This window comes from Erpetoichthys calabaricus, chromosome 14 (genome assembly GCF_900747795.2).
Source record: "Erpetoichthys calabaricus chromosome 14, fErpCal1.3, whole genome shotgun sequence".
NCBI classification, from domain to species: Eukaryota; Metazoa; Chordata; class Cladistia; order Polypteriformes; family Polypteridae; genus Erpetoichthys; species Erpetoichthys calabaricus.
The window spans coordinates 101,886,753-101,900,052 of NC_041407.2; the positions used below are offsets into that span (position 1 = coordinate 101,886,753).

At 43.4% G+C, this 13,300-nt stretch overlaps 1 long non-coding RNA gene across 1 annotated transcript; it reads right to left on the minus strand.

The window, feature by feature from the left end:
- Positions 1–1,633: 1,633 nt before the first annotated feature.
- Positions 1,634–5,257, minus strand: LOC114665348 (uncharacterized). Its single transcript, XR_003718401.2, has 3 exons — positions 5,122–5,257; positions 4,830–4,938; positions 1,634–1,839 (listed from the first exon to the last, which is right to left on the minus strand). It is a non-coding gene; the product is annotated as an uncharacterized LOC114665348 (long non-coding RNA).
- Between the last annotated feature and the right edge of the window lie 8,043 nt (positions 5,258–13,300).

Consider the following 13,300-nt stretch of genomic DNA (forward strand, 5'->3'; position numbering starts at 1 on the left):
TCTATCTATTTATCTATCAATTATATAGTGCCTTTCCTATCTACCTCTCTATCAATTAAATAGTGCCTTTCCTATCTCTATCTATTATATAGTGCCTTTCATATCGATCTAGCTATTATATAGTGCTTTTCATATCTATCATATAGTGCCTGTCATATCTATTATATAGTGCCTTTCCTATCTCTATCTATCTATTATATAGTGCCTTTCACTCTATCTATCTATCTATCTATTATATAATGCCTGTCATATCTATCATATAGTGCCTTCCATATCTATCTATCTATCATATAGTGCCTGTCATATCTATTATATAGTGCCTTTCATATCTATCTATCATATAGTGCCTTTCACTCTATTTATGCGTTTATCTAAAATGCCTGCCAAGTGGAAGACTGCCTAGGGTGATAGCTGCTCCAGAGCCGGCCCGACATTCTGAATTATAAGATGTTGAGAGCTGCGTAGCTTTTCACCATCCAGACTAAATAAACCGAAGCTGCTTTCTTTGCTGATTTCAGCCCAACAAAAATGACAGCATGACGCCCAGCTCAAGGCCCTTGAGTGTCCCTGGTGAAGGCCTAAGTGCTCTTTCCCTGATACAGGATTTATGTCAACATTTTCACAAGGCTGGTTCCTGATGATGGTTACACGCGTGTGTTTCTGCCTCTCAGGGGTGGGTTTCTCGATCTGAAAGTCTGCAATTTGTTTGAAATATAGCCTTGCTAACTGGCATGGGCAAGAGTGAGTCTCCAGTATGTCCCCTTGGCACTGGAAAGGGCTCACTGGAGCTCATTCTTGGTAGCTGCACAATAGCCCTCGGTGCCCGGTGACATGACCAGGTGCTCAAGTCAGTGGCAGAGGCCATCTCTAAAGCCATGGCTAACAGCAGGGTCATCTTCAGCCAGAGGGACTTCACCTTTGTCACAGCCTCCAGTAGCAGTGGGCCTGCTCACCTCGGCGGTGGACTGGGATCTGCAGATAGACTTTAGGTAGGCAGCTCACGTTCCCGGACCACGTTACGCCAACTTCTTTGAGGAATTACATGGTGTTAACATCTGTCTCTTCAAAGCAGGTGGTCATAGTGGAGGTGAAAAGTCCCTTGGGAGGAGCACATTGAAGAGGCTCGTGAACAAAAGTGGTCCAAGTACCAGGAGCAGGGGGAGCAGCTGGAATGCTCATTGTGAGCCCATCGAGGTGGCCACTCATTACACAAAGTCTACAAATTTCTTGGTATCACAGGAGCTACAAAAAAGGAGAGCCATAATGCCCACCATAGAGGTTAGAGCAAGGGCCTCCAGGTGGTGCAAATCGTGGGCTCTTGCTGCTGGGGCACAAGCCACTGCCTGATCAACCCTGGCGGGGTCACCTGAGTGAGGGGGGTCTGATGTTGCGAGACCCAAAACACCCGATGACCTCATGGAGCATCACTGATGAGGTGTCCCAGGCCAGGACATCCTAAGATGTATCTTTAAACTATCTGTATGTGGTTTGGGGCTCAGTGGTGCAACTTGTGGTTACACACACGTATAAAAAATACAGGGTGGCGCAAGGAAACGGTAATTTTCAACTGACGTTCAATGCACGAATAAACACATTACAAAATACATTTAATGATGAAATGTACAGGATATGCAACTAATGATGGTAATCAATATTTTATGTCTTAAAGAAACATCATGAAGGTGCAGTTGTCCATTTCTCCGTACACATTCTGACAGCCTGCATTGTTCGACGTAACAAGTCAAGAGGAATGCCAGCGACTTCCTCTTCAATCCTCCTGGTTAGTTCAGCAATGGTTGCAGGACGTGTGCGGTACACTTGGCTTTTAAGATGTCCCCACTGAAAAAAAAAAATCACAAACAGTGAGATCTTTGGATCTTGGAGGCCATGGAATGTCACCTTTTGCGCGAAACGACGCGCCTTCCAAACAAGCCTCGAATTGCTGCCATCCGTTGTCTGGCAGTATGCGAAATGGCTCCACCTGGGGACTCCCTTTTTTAAGGCTGAACCCGCTTCTTCGAAATTATGCACCCATGTTGTAATCGCGTGAGCAGACGGGACACGATTGTGACGTCCTAACTGGTAATGTCGCCCGTTTGCGCAGCAGTCACATGATCACTATTCTTATAAAAGGCTTTCACGGAACGCTCGTTGCGCACCACTCCACCGCTCCATTATAACTAATGGCAAGGGGGGTCTAAACGAGGTCGCACTGGTCCCAAACAAATGGTGACGCCCCAGGGTCGCCAACACCCAGTTCTAAAATGTCCCATTTCCCTGCGCCACCCTGTATAAGCAAGACAAATTAATTAAAAACTAACTACCAAATCCTAATGATAGACAAGAGAAAACAGGCAAAGAAGTCAAACCAAATGAAACTCGCGAGAAGCACAAAAGTAGAAAACTCATTTTTTATAATATATGTAATATGTACTAGCCATCCCCCGCGGCTTCGCCCGCGTATTAGTGAAACAGGACAGTGAGGACGGCCCCGCCCAGCTCTCTACTCCTGACGTCACTCCTCCCCCTCCCTTCGGCCCGCAGCCTGTCTCGGATTAGCGCGAATATATCGCTACTGCAAGCGAATTATGATTCTTAGCGCAATGAGAGAAGTCACAAAATCAACCGGAATGTTCAAGCAAATTATAGAAAAAAAAAAAGATCTAAATCCGTTAAGTAGTTTTCTCATTCGCTAACTAAGTTAGTTAGTTAGTTATCCATCCACCCATCCATTGTCTCCGTTAAGTAGTTTTCTCATTCGCTAACTAAGTTAGTTAGTTAGTTATCCATCCACCCATCCATTGTCTCCCGCTTATCCGAGGTCGGGTCGCGGGGGCAGCAGCTTGAGCAGAGATGCCCAGACTTCCCTCTCCCCAGCCACTTCTTCTAGCTCTTCCGGGGGAATCCCAAGGCGTTCCCAGGCCAGCCGAGAGACATAGTCCCTCTAGCGTGTCCTGGGTCTTCCCCGGGGCCTCCTCCCGGTTAGACGTGCCCGGAACACCTCACCAGGGAGGTGTCCAGGAGGCATCCTGATCAGATGCCCGAGCCACCTCATCTGACTCCTCTCGATGCGGAGGAGCAGCGGCTCTACTCTGAGCCCCTCCCGGATGACTGAGCTTCTCACCCTATCTTTAAGGGAGAGCCCAGACACCCTGCGGAGGAAACTCATTTCAGCCGCTTGTATTCGCGATCTCGTTCTTTTGGTCACTACCCATACCTCATGACCATAGGTGAGGGTAGGAACATAGATCGACTGGTAAATTGAGAGCTTCGCCTTGCGGCTCAGCTCCTTTTTCACCACGACAGACCGATGCAGAGCCCGCATTACTGCGGATGTCGCACCGATCCGCCTGTCGATCTCACGCTCCATTCTTCCCTCACTCGTGAACAAGACCCCGAGATACTTGAACTCCTCCACTTGGGGCAGGATCTCGCTACCAACCCTGAGAGGGCACTCCACCCTTTTCCGGCTGAGGACCATGGTCTCGGATTTGGAGGTGCTGATTCTCATTCCAGCCGCTTCACACTCGGCTGCGAACCGATCCAGAGAGAGCTGAAGATCACGGCCTGATGAAGCAAACAGGACAACATCATCTGCAAAAAGCAGTGACCCAATCCTGAACCCACCAAACCGGACCCCCTCAACGCCCTGGCTGCGCCTAGAAATTCTGTCCATAAAAGTTATGAACAAAATCGGTGACAAAGGACAGCCCTGGCGGAGTCCAACTCTCACTGGAAACGGGTTCGACTTACTGCCGGCAATGCGGACCAAGATCTGACACCGATCATACAGGGACTGAACAGCCCTTATCAGGGGGTCCGGTACCCCATACTCTCGGAGTACCCCCCACAGGATTCCCCGAGGGACACGGTCGAATGCCTTTTCCAAGTCCACAAAACATATGTAGACTGGTTGGGCAAACTCCCATGCACCCTCCAGGACCCTGCTATGGGTATAGAGCTGGTCCACTGTTCCGCAAACCAGGACGAAAACCACACTGTTCCTCCTGAATCCGAGGCTCGACTATCCGATGGACCCTCCTCTCCAGGACCCCTGAATAGACTTTTCCAGGGAGGCTGAGGAGTGTGAGTTAGTTAGCACTTTAATTATTATTCAGAGAGCACTGATGAATTAAAAGCACAATGCAGTTTTGCACCAAACTCTGCGGTGTGTGTGTGTCCTCATGGCATTGACACATCTTGGTTGATGTCTACCTGGGCTGTCCTATGCAATCCAGAAAGACCCTGGAGTCAAGTTACTGCTGTTTCAGAACGGGGCCCATTAAGGTGGGTGTCTAGGGTGCCTCTAAAGGAAGAACCAACAGGGATGACACCCAAGAGTCAAACTCGAGTCACTTTCAGATGAAACGTATGGGAAATTATATCCATGGTCTTCGCTAGCAAAAACTCATGTGAAAAGACGTGGTAGATCTGTGTTTTTAGTTCATCATCATGAAGTTATCTGTGCTCAAAACCGAATGTTGGGGGGTTCTGGGAGGGGATATACCCCTTCAGAAACTTTATGTGCCCCCCCCCCCCCCAAAAACCCAAGGCTGCATTCATACCTCTACAAAACCACATCTGACAGTTTCAGACAGTTTCCCTGGACATTTGATTTTCTAAAGACAACACAAAAGTCAGAGTCGCCGAACTCCGTATATAGAATATGTAACTCAGCACGCTCGCTCGAAACCCAAAGGCCCCCAAACCCTCATCTGTTCCTGATACGAATATTAGCACACTGGGAACTCCAAGGGGGTTCCTTGCTCCACCACTTTTGACAATTTTGACTGCACACCCCCAGACCCCCAAATTAAGCTTGAACCGACCTTGATCGACCTCTTCTCACTGGGATGTCACTGTCACTCACTTCCTAGAACCCCCCAACATCCAGCTTTGTGACCAATCAGCACACGTAACCCACTCCATGCTGATGAGCTAAAAGAACAGATATGCCAAGTCTTGAAAAATGCGAATAAGCTTATACTTTTTACTAGAAAAGTTATAAAATCAGTTAAATACACTCATGGCCATTCTTATCAAAGCAAATATAAAACACATCCGTGCGCTTTAAAGAGCTATGGAATATTAGAAATACGCACTCAATGAAACAAAACTTACCAGTGTATGAGTCACAGTCCTAGCACCTAGAATACAAAGCGAAGTTTCGGTCAAAGCATAAAATGAACGAATTTTGTTTGATTACATCCTGAATTAACCCGACGGAAACTCCTCTTTCTTTGTTAATGATTGCATGTTAAGTGTTCGCAGACCTACCAGTTTCCAAGTAGATATTGCTGCAGACCGGAGTAAAATGGGCGTTAATATCATTTTCGACTTCAGCCAATCATATATTAAATTTGCGCACGTCAGTCACTGATCAGCCAATCGCAAATTTAAATGTCGCGGTCAATCACCGTTTTATTCAACAAATCGCCAATTGGTGTTATTTGTCATTCATGCTCCACTTTAGCCAATTGCCTTTTGGATACGTAAAAAAAAGGTGGGTGTAATTTCTAAAGGTGGACGGTCAAGATGAAGTGACTGTAAGAGACAGAGTGTATATTCATAAAATACCTCTGCGACGATAGTCTACTAGTGTCAATATCTTACACTATAGCACTTTGTCGAGTGCATTATTAAGACTGCAGTGTATTTTTACCACAGTCATTTATGAAGTAGCGGTTCTGAAAAATAATAATAAAAGTTTGCATATGAGATATTTATCGTTACTGAACAACGTCTGAAGAAAATTTAAATGAACATAACAATACAAATTTGTGTTCGCCTAATTTTAATGGATTGACGTGGATTTAAGTGTGGGCTCTACTTGATTAAGTCAGTCAGATTAAAACAAATGTTTGACTGTTGGTGTTTACTCAAATGTCCAAATGAAATAGCCGCCTACATTTAACGGTTCACCTTAAAGACCTTAAAGGCTATAAACGTATTACAATTTTAAACGTTGAATATTGAGTTCCTAATATTCCATTGAAACCCCTTCTTGCCTGCAGATCAGCCTCTGTTCTTTGTTTGCTGATGTCAATATTCTTCGGTCTTCATGTCTGTTCTCAATATACCAGCAGCTCTAGTGAGTTTCTTGCCTGTGAATCACGTATTTAAGTTTATTTTTTAGCTGTATTATGATTACAGATTATTACAAATCACATTCTTGACACTCTCACGTTCAAGTATCAGGGAATATAAAACGTTAAGAAAGCTGGCAATAAAATTGTGACTTTAAAGAATCCATTGGCTGTCTTCGATGTTATCAATGTTAAATGTAAGAAACACAGTTTTCATAGTGCTAATAGTCACCTTTCAATTATTATTTTTACAATGAAGTTTACTATGTTAAACGATCTGTGAAGAGCAAATATTATGCCTTCAAAAGACTAATAATTTTGCAGTTTTTGTGACTATGCACCTGTTAATCAGGGTATTCAATTATTTGACTTAATTGGACCTTTATTACTTTTGGGATTTTAAATACCTCTTTAAGATCATCAAATATGTGTTTATTATCTACTGTATATATATAATTCACTAAGCCGGAAGACAAGTAGCCATCTATATATATAATTCACTAAGCCGGAAGACAAGTAGCCACCCATGGAAAGCACGGCGGAAGGGGCATGGATTCACTAAGCCGCCGACAAGTAAGCCGCCCATGGCGCACGCAGGAAGGAACCACGCCCACAAACTCTAAAACCATTGGATTACGACGACAACTCGCAAAGCCACACCCACCAACTCGGACGCGTCGACTGGGAAAAAACGCCGTCATTTATCTTCGTCTGGGCTACAGTACACATGCACCTCTAAGCCACGTTGACTTTTCGCTTAAGACGCACGACCGCGTGCACCATAGCAAACTGTTTTACACGTACATACAGCAATTCGTTTCCACGACTAACATGTGTCTTCTTTGATGCTCCTGCAAGAACACGGAAAACGTTTCCCGCCCACCAAAGCAGGACCATGTGAAAAGAGGCATGTTTGTCGCAGATGTGAATTGCTGAATGCAGCGTCTAAAACAGTTAATAGGCTGCAACAAAATTATGAAAGTACGGGCGCATTTTTTCACACAAGCTGTGTGTGTGTGTGGGTGGGTTGGTGTTAATTAGTTCCTCGAAAGATTTCAACATTTAATATGCACAAGCGGTAACACTGCAAAGTCAGCCCAAACCAGAAAAGGCGGCTGGCAAAAACTGGCCGACAAATTAAATGCGTGTGCATTGTACTTACTGAAAGCAGCGTTATATAATCCACCAAGTCGTCCGACCGTGCGGGCGCATTTTTTCACATAACCTGTGTGTGTGTGTGTGTGTGTGGGTGGGTTGGTGTTACAGTTAGTTAATTAGTTCCTCGAAGGATTTCAACATTTAATATGCACAACCGGGTTGGTGTTAGTTAGTTAATTAGTTGCTCGAAGGATTTCAACATTTATTCATCATCATATATAATCCACCAAGTCGTCCGACCGTGTGATACAAACGACAGAGCACCACACCAAGAACTCGAACCGCTAGAGAGACACGCCCACCAACTCTAAGAGCACCAACTCTAATACGCCTGCCCGCCTGACTGTTACCAGCGTTCAACCCCAATGTGCTGGAGTGTAAAACCATCACAACTATCAGACGCTGTCTATATCTAAGAAGATATATAGATACTAATTATTCATCCAGCACGCGTCCACCCTCGCTCTCAAGGCATTCACAGTGCCTGCTCATGTGCTCGAACACAACAACTCACCACACACAAATCTTGCTTTATTTGACTCAACACGGGAAACCTCACCCTGCCCGGACACGAAGAGGATTGACAGATTGATAGCTCTTTCTCGAATTGTTCCCCACGAACGAGGAATACCCACTGAGTGCGGGTCATACGCTCCCTCTGAATACGTCCCTGCCCTGTGTACACTCCCCACCCCCCTCCTACTACCGTGGTCGGGTGACTTGGTGGATTATTATATATAGAAAAGCAGCCGAAACCGCAAAGAACAATGAAAGGACAATGTGGCTCAGGTGAGGAGTTGGGGGCAGCAAGGCCGACAAATTAAACGTGTGTGCATTGTACTTACTGAACATACCGTTATGGATTTTGCAAATGTTCACTTTTTTCATTCAAAGCGCTATCCACATAGGGAGGAACCGGGAAGCGAACCCAAAATTTTCCACTGTCTCCTTACTGTTAACCAGCAACACTACCACTGCGCTACAAGGCAGAAAATGCAATTAAAGAATGCACCTGGCTCAGTTTTATTTTCACTTCTATTTGGACATCTGTGTCGTTCAGGAAGTGTTCACCCATCAATACATAACTATGCGGCGTTGGCTAGTAATACATATTACTTATGCAAAAGTTACATTTAAAGATTAAAACATGACAGATGTTTGTTCATATCTCATTTATCCTCCATTTGACTCCATCAGGTCCTAGTGGTGTGCTGAACACGTCAGCCTGTCTTTAGGGTCTCTGAGACTGGAGGAGGTCAGGAGTCCAACTGTACAGCAGGCACTGATGGGCATCAGCATCACGACTGGTAACAAGATAGAGATGACAGATATTTGAGCTGGACGTAATCCTATATGAGTATCCAAGCAAACAGCATATTAAGAGCACACCGAGTCTGTATACTCCAGTATGGCCCTGACATAACACCCTGCACAGCTGTAAACGACTCCACTTTACTGGTCATTTAGCACACACTGCACTGAGTCTGTCAAGTCATAGCCATTAAATAATTCAATCTGAACAGCTGGAAATTTATTTTGGCAATGATATTTCTGGTAAGGCATTTTTATATTGTCGTTTCTCATTGGTTTATACTGAAAATCTGGTTTACATCAATGTAGTTTTCAATAGTTTGTATTATATATATATAGTATATACAAAAAAAATTAAAGGAACACTTTGAAAGCACATGAGATCTTAATGGGAAAAAAAATCCTGCTGGCTGTCTCTACTGCTATGGACTGATGTGTTAGGAACAAAAGGATGGCACATCATTTGTTGGAAATGAAAACGATGAACCTACAGAGGGCTGAATTCAAAGCCATCCTGAAAATCAAAGGGAAGAAACGATGTGGCAGGCAGGCAGGCAGGCGAGTCCATTTTGCCGAAATTTCATTGCAGCAACTCCAAATGGCACTCAGTAATTTGTATGGCCCTCATGTGCTTGTGTGCATGCCTGACAATATTGGGGGGGTATGCTGCTAATGAGATGAAGGATGGTGTCCTGGGGGATCTCCTCCCAGATCTGGACCAGGGCATCACTGAGCTCCTGGACAGTCTGAGGTGCAACCTGGTGGCGTCGGATGGACTGAAACATAATGTCCCACCCAGAGGTGTTCTTGGGGCAGTCAATGGGATCAATTCCTTCATTCTCTGACCACATGAGGCCAGCCGTTGTGGTGCACCAGGAGGAACCCAGGAACCACTGCACCAGCATAGGGTCTGCCAATAGGTCCAAGGATTTCATCCAGATATCTAATGGCAGTCAAGGTGCCCACTGTTGTCTAGTCCGTAGAGGTCTGTGTGTCCCTCCATGGATATGCCTCCATAGACCATCACTGACCCACCACCAAACCAGTTATGCTGAACTACGCCACAGGCAGAATAACGTTCTCCATGGCTTCTCCAGACCCTTTCACATCTGTCACATGTGCTCAAGGTGAACCTGCTCTCATCTGTGAAACGCACAGGGTGCCCACCAGTGGTAGACCTGCCAGTTCTGGTATTCTATGGCAAATGCCAATCGAGCTCCCTGGTGCTCACTAGAGGACGTCGGGCCACCTTCAGGCCACCCTCCTCAAGTCTGTTTGTGATTGTTTGGTCAGAGACATTCACACCAGTGGCCTGCCTGCTGGTGGTCATTTTATAGGCTCTGGCAGTGCTCATCCTGTTCCTCCTTGGCCAAAGGAGCAGAAACTGGTGAGTCCTGCTGATGGGTTAAGGACCTTTTATGAGGGGCCCTGTCCACCTCTCCTGAAGTAACTGCTTGCCTGTCTCCTGGAATCTCCTCCATGCCCTTGAGACTGTGCTGGGAGACACGGCAAACCTTCTGGCAATGGCACGTGTTGATGTGCCATCCTGGAGAAGTTGGACTACCTGTGCCAGCTCTGTAGGGTCCAGGTATGGCCTCATGCCACCAGTAGCGACACTGACCGTAGCCAAATGCAAAATAAGTGACAAAACAGATGAGGAGGGAAAAATGTCAGTGACCTCCCTCCAGCTGTTAAACCATTCATTCCTGTTTTGGGGGTCATCTCATTGTCGCCCCTCATGTGCACCAAAGCAGCTGAAACTGATGAACAAGCCCCTCTGCTACTTCACTGACCAGATCAACAGCCCACAAGTGTCATTGACTTGATGCTGTACTCTCATTAAAAAGGGTTCCTTTCATTTTTTGAGAAGAAATATCTATATATATATATATATATATATATATATGGTTGAAATAGTCTCCTGTCAAATAATGCAAAGAGTACGCGACACGTGTTTCGCCCTAATTCTAGGTTCATCAGGCGTACACACTCACTGCACTCCCTCTCGGGAATCGAACCTCGGACGTCAGCGCTAGAGGCGTGTGGTTCGTTTATTTGACAGTATGTAGATCGGGGTAATTACATTCATGGCATTCATAGTCTGTGTCACAATCTGATTGTATGGGTGGTTACCTACCAGGTAACGCTTGTGGTTGGCCAGCAAGTCTGCTAACATCCGCCACGTGCCCTCAGTTGTGAGAAGCAGATCATAGAAAGGTTGAAATAGTTTACTGTCAAATAATGCAAAGAGTACGCGACACGTGTTTCGCCCTAATTCTGGGCTCATCAGGCGTACACAATCTACTGCACTCCCTCTTGGGAATCAAACCTCGGACGTCAGCGCCAGAGGCGAAGCCCCTAACGCTGCGCCACGGCATGTGGTTCGTTTATTTGACAGCATGTAGATCAGGGTAATTACATTCACGGCACGTGTCGCGTACTCTTTGCATTATTTGACAGTAAACTATTTCAACCATTCTATGATCTGCTTCTCACAACTGAGGGCACGTGGTGGATGTTAGCAGACTTGCTGGCCAACCACAAGCGTTACCTGATAGGTAACCACCCATACAATCAGATTGTGACACAGACTACAAATGCCGTGAATATATATCTATATATATATAATGTCAAGACCTTAGAACAACAAGGTCCTAGCTGTGAGTCATGGTTTTAAAATACTGATCTTCAAAAGTTTTGACTATTTATCAGGCGTATACAATCCTTTTCTTTTAATTTTGTTCCCATATGTAAAACCTGTATTTTAAGTTAAAAAATGCAAGTGTTATTGAAAATGTGACTCCTAATTAAAGATAAGTAAGAACCATATTATTCTAGAGTATGTTTGTAAGTGAACAGCAAAGCCTTGATCAGGATGCTCAGTTTCCAAGCTCTTTTATCTTGTGGGATTACTAGCAAAGTGCACACCATTTGTAACCATGTGGATACAAGTGGAGGCTCTGGTCATATCTGTCAGTTCTAACAGTGTTAATACGCAAGGTGAATGGACCAGCACCACTTAAACAGAACACTCAGTATTATCACTACCAAAAACAAGATTTTATTAATAATTATTCAATACAAATTGTGCAACAATTTCAAGAAATATTTATCAATAATGATTGGTCAGTTGAATTGAAAGAAAGAAAGAATGCACAAAGATTAAATTTAACAAACAGACTGATCAAGGAATATACTGAAGTATTAAAACAACAGCATGCCCGCTTCTATATATTATATATAAATAAAACAACAATGTAAAATGCATAACAACTGTACAAAGCAGTTATAACAATTAAAGAAAAAATCCAGATGACATCAATTGTCTAAAAACAGACAAGCAATTTCAAATATACAGAACTTAATCAACAATCTTTAACAATAACAGAAAGTGTCCTTTATTATTTACATCAATAGTTACATTAAATATATACAACTTTATTATGCACAGTCATTTTAACACACAGAAATAAAAAAGGCAAAAGAGAAGTAAAGAAAGAGACACATTTATTTGAGTAGGGTTGAGATGTAATCCCGAGTTTAAATACCTCAGTGGTGCTTTCCCTGTGCTTCCAACTGTCGCAAAACAAGTTTGTCAAACTCTTCCCTCTCACTAAAAAAACAAAACAAAAACAACCACACAAATGAACAAATTCTAATCATACCAACCAGAAACACTTTTGCATTTGTCATTTGAAACCACAATTCTTGACCTTGTAAAGTTTAGAATAAATGCTACATATGGCATACTTCTAAATGTAATTTTACCAATACTAAAAATGTACTAATGTATAGTTTAAAAGTCACTTTAAACATATATATTCACATTTATATATATTTAGTTTATATTCTTGTCTAAATTCACAACAACTATAGGGTATGCCGTTTAACAGAATAATGGCACTGAAAAGAAAAAGAAAGGACTGTTTATTTTCCACATGATGTACCACTCACTGTCTGCTGGTCCATCCACGAACAGATTTTCTGCCTCTGGCAGAGAAATCCTCTCAACTGTTTGTATAGCTTTAATAAGAGCCCATCAAAAACACAGAAAAAGAGAGGATGTTACTCATAGACACACTTTCTGTACCCATTAGAGATTTACTGAAGGCTAATTAACCTCTGGCATCAGCACATCCAGAATGATGTGAACTCTGTCAATTCTCTCAAAAGTGCCTACAGCTCTTGACAGCACTTCATCCAAGAGGTTGTAGAGGCCATCTACATGGCCTATCCTCATCTTCTATATAAGTCATTACCCGGTGACCTTTAGGATTTTCATAATTTTTTTGTCCATTTGGACGATACCTTACGAGATACAACAGCCTGTTGGACAAGAAAATACAAGTGTTTGGCACTATAAAGTCATCATAGCTCTTGGCTGCCAGACAGATTACAATACCAAAGTTTTACTTTTTAGTTAGCCAATAAAAGGTGTCATTTTGCTTGACTACTCATTTCTTCATCAGAATAATCTATGTTAAAACACTAATAAAACCACTAGTTCTGTGCATAACTGAGTAAATATTGTACATACAGTGGTGTGAAAAACTATTTGCCCCCTTCCTGATTTCTTATTCTTTTGCATGTTTGTCACACAAAATGTTTCTAATCATCAAACACATTTAACCATTAGTCAAATATAACACAAGTAAACACAAAATGCAGTTTTTAAATGATGGTTTTTATTATTTAGGGAGAAAAAAAAATCCAAACCTACATGGCCCTGTGTGAAAAAGTAATTG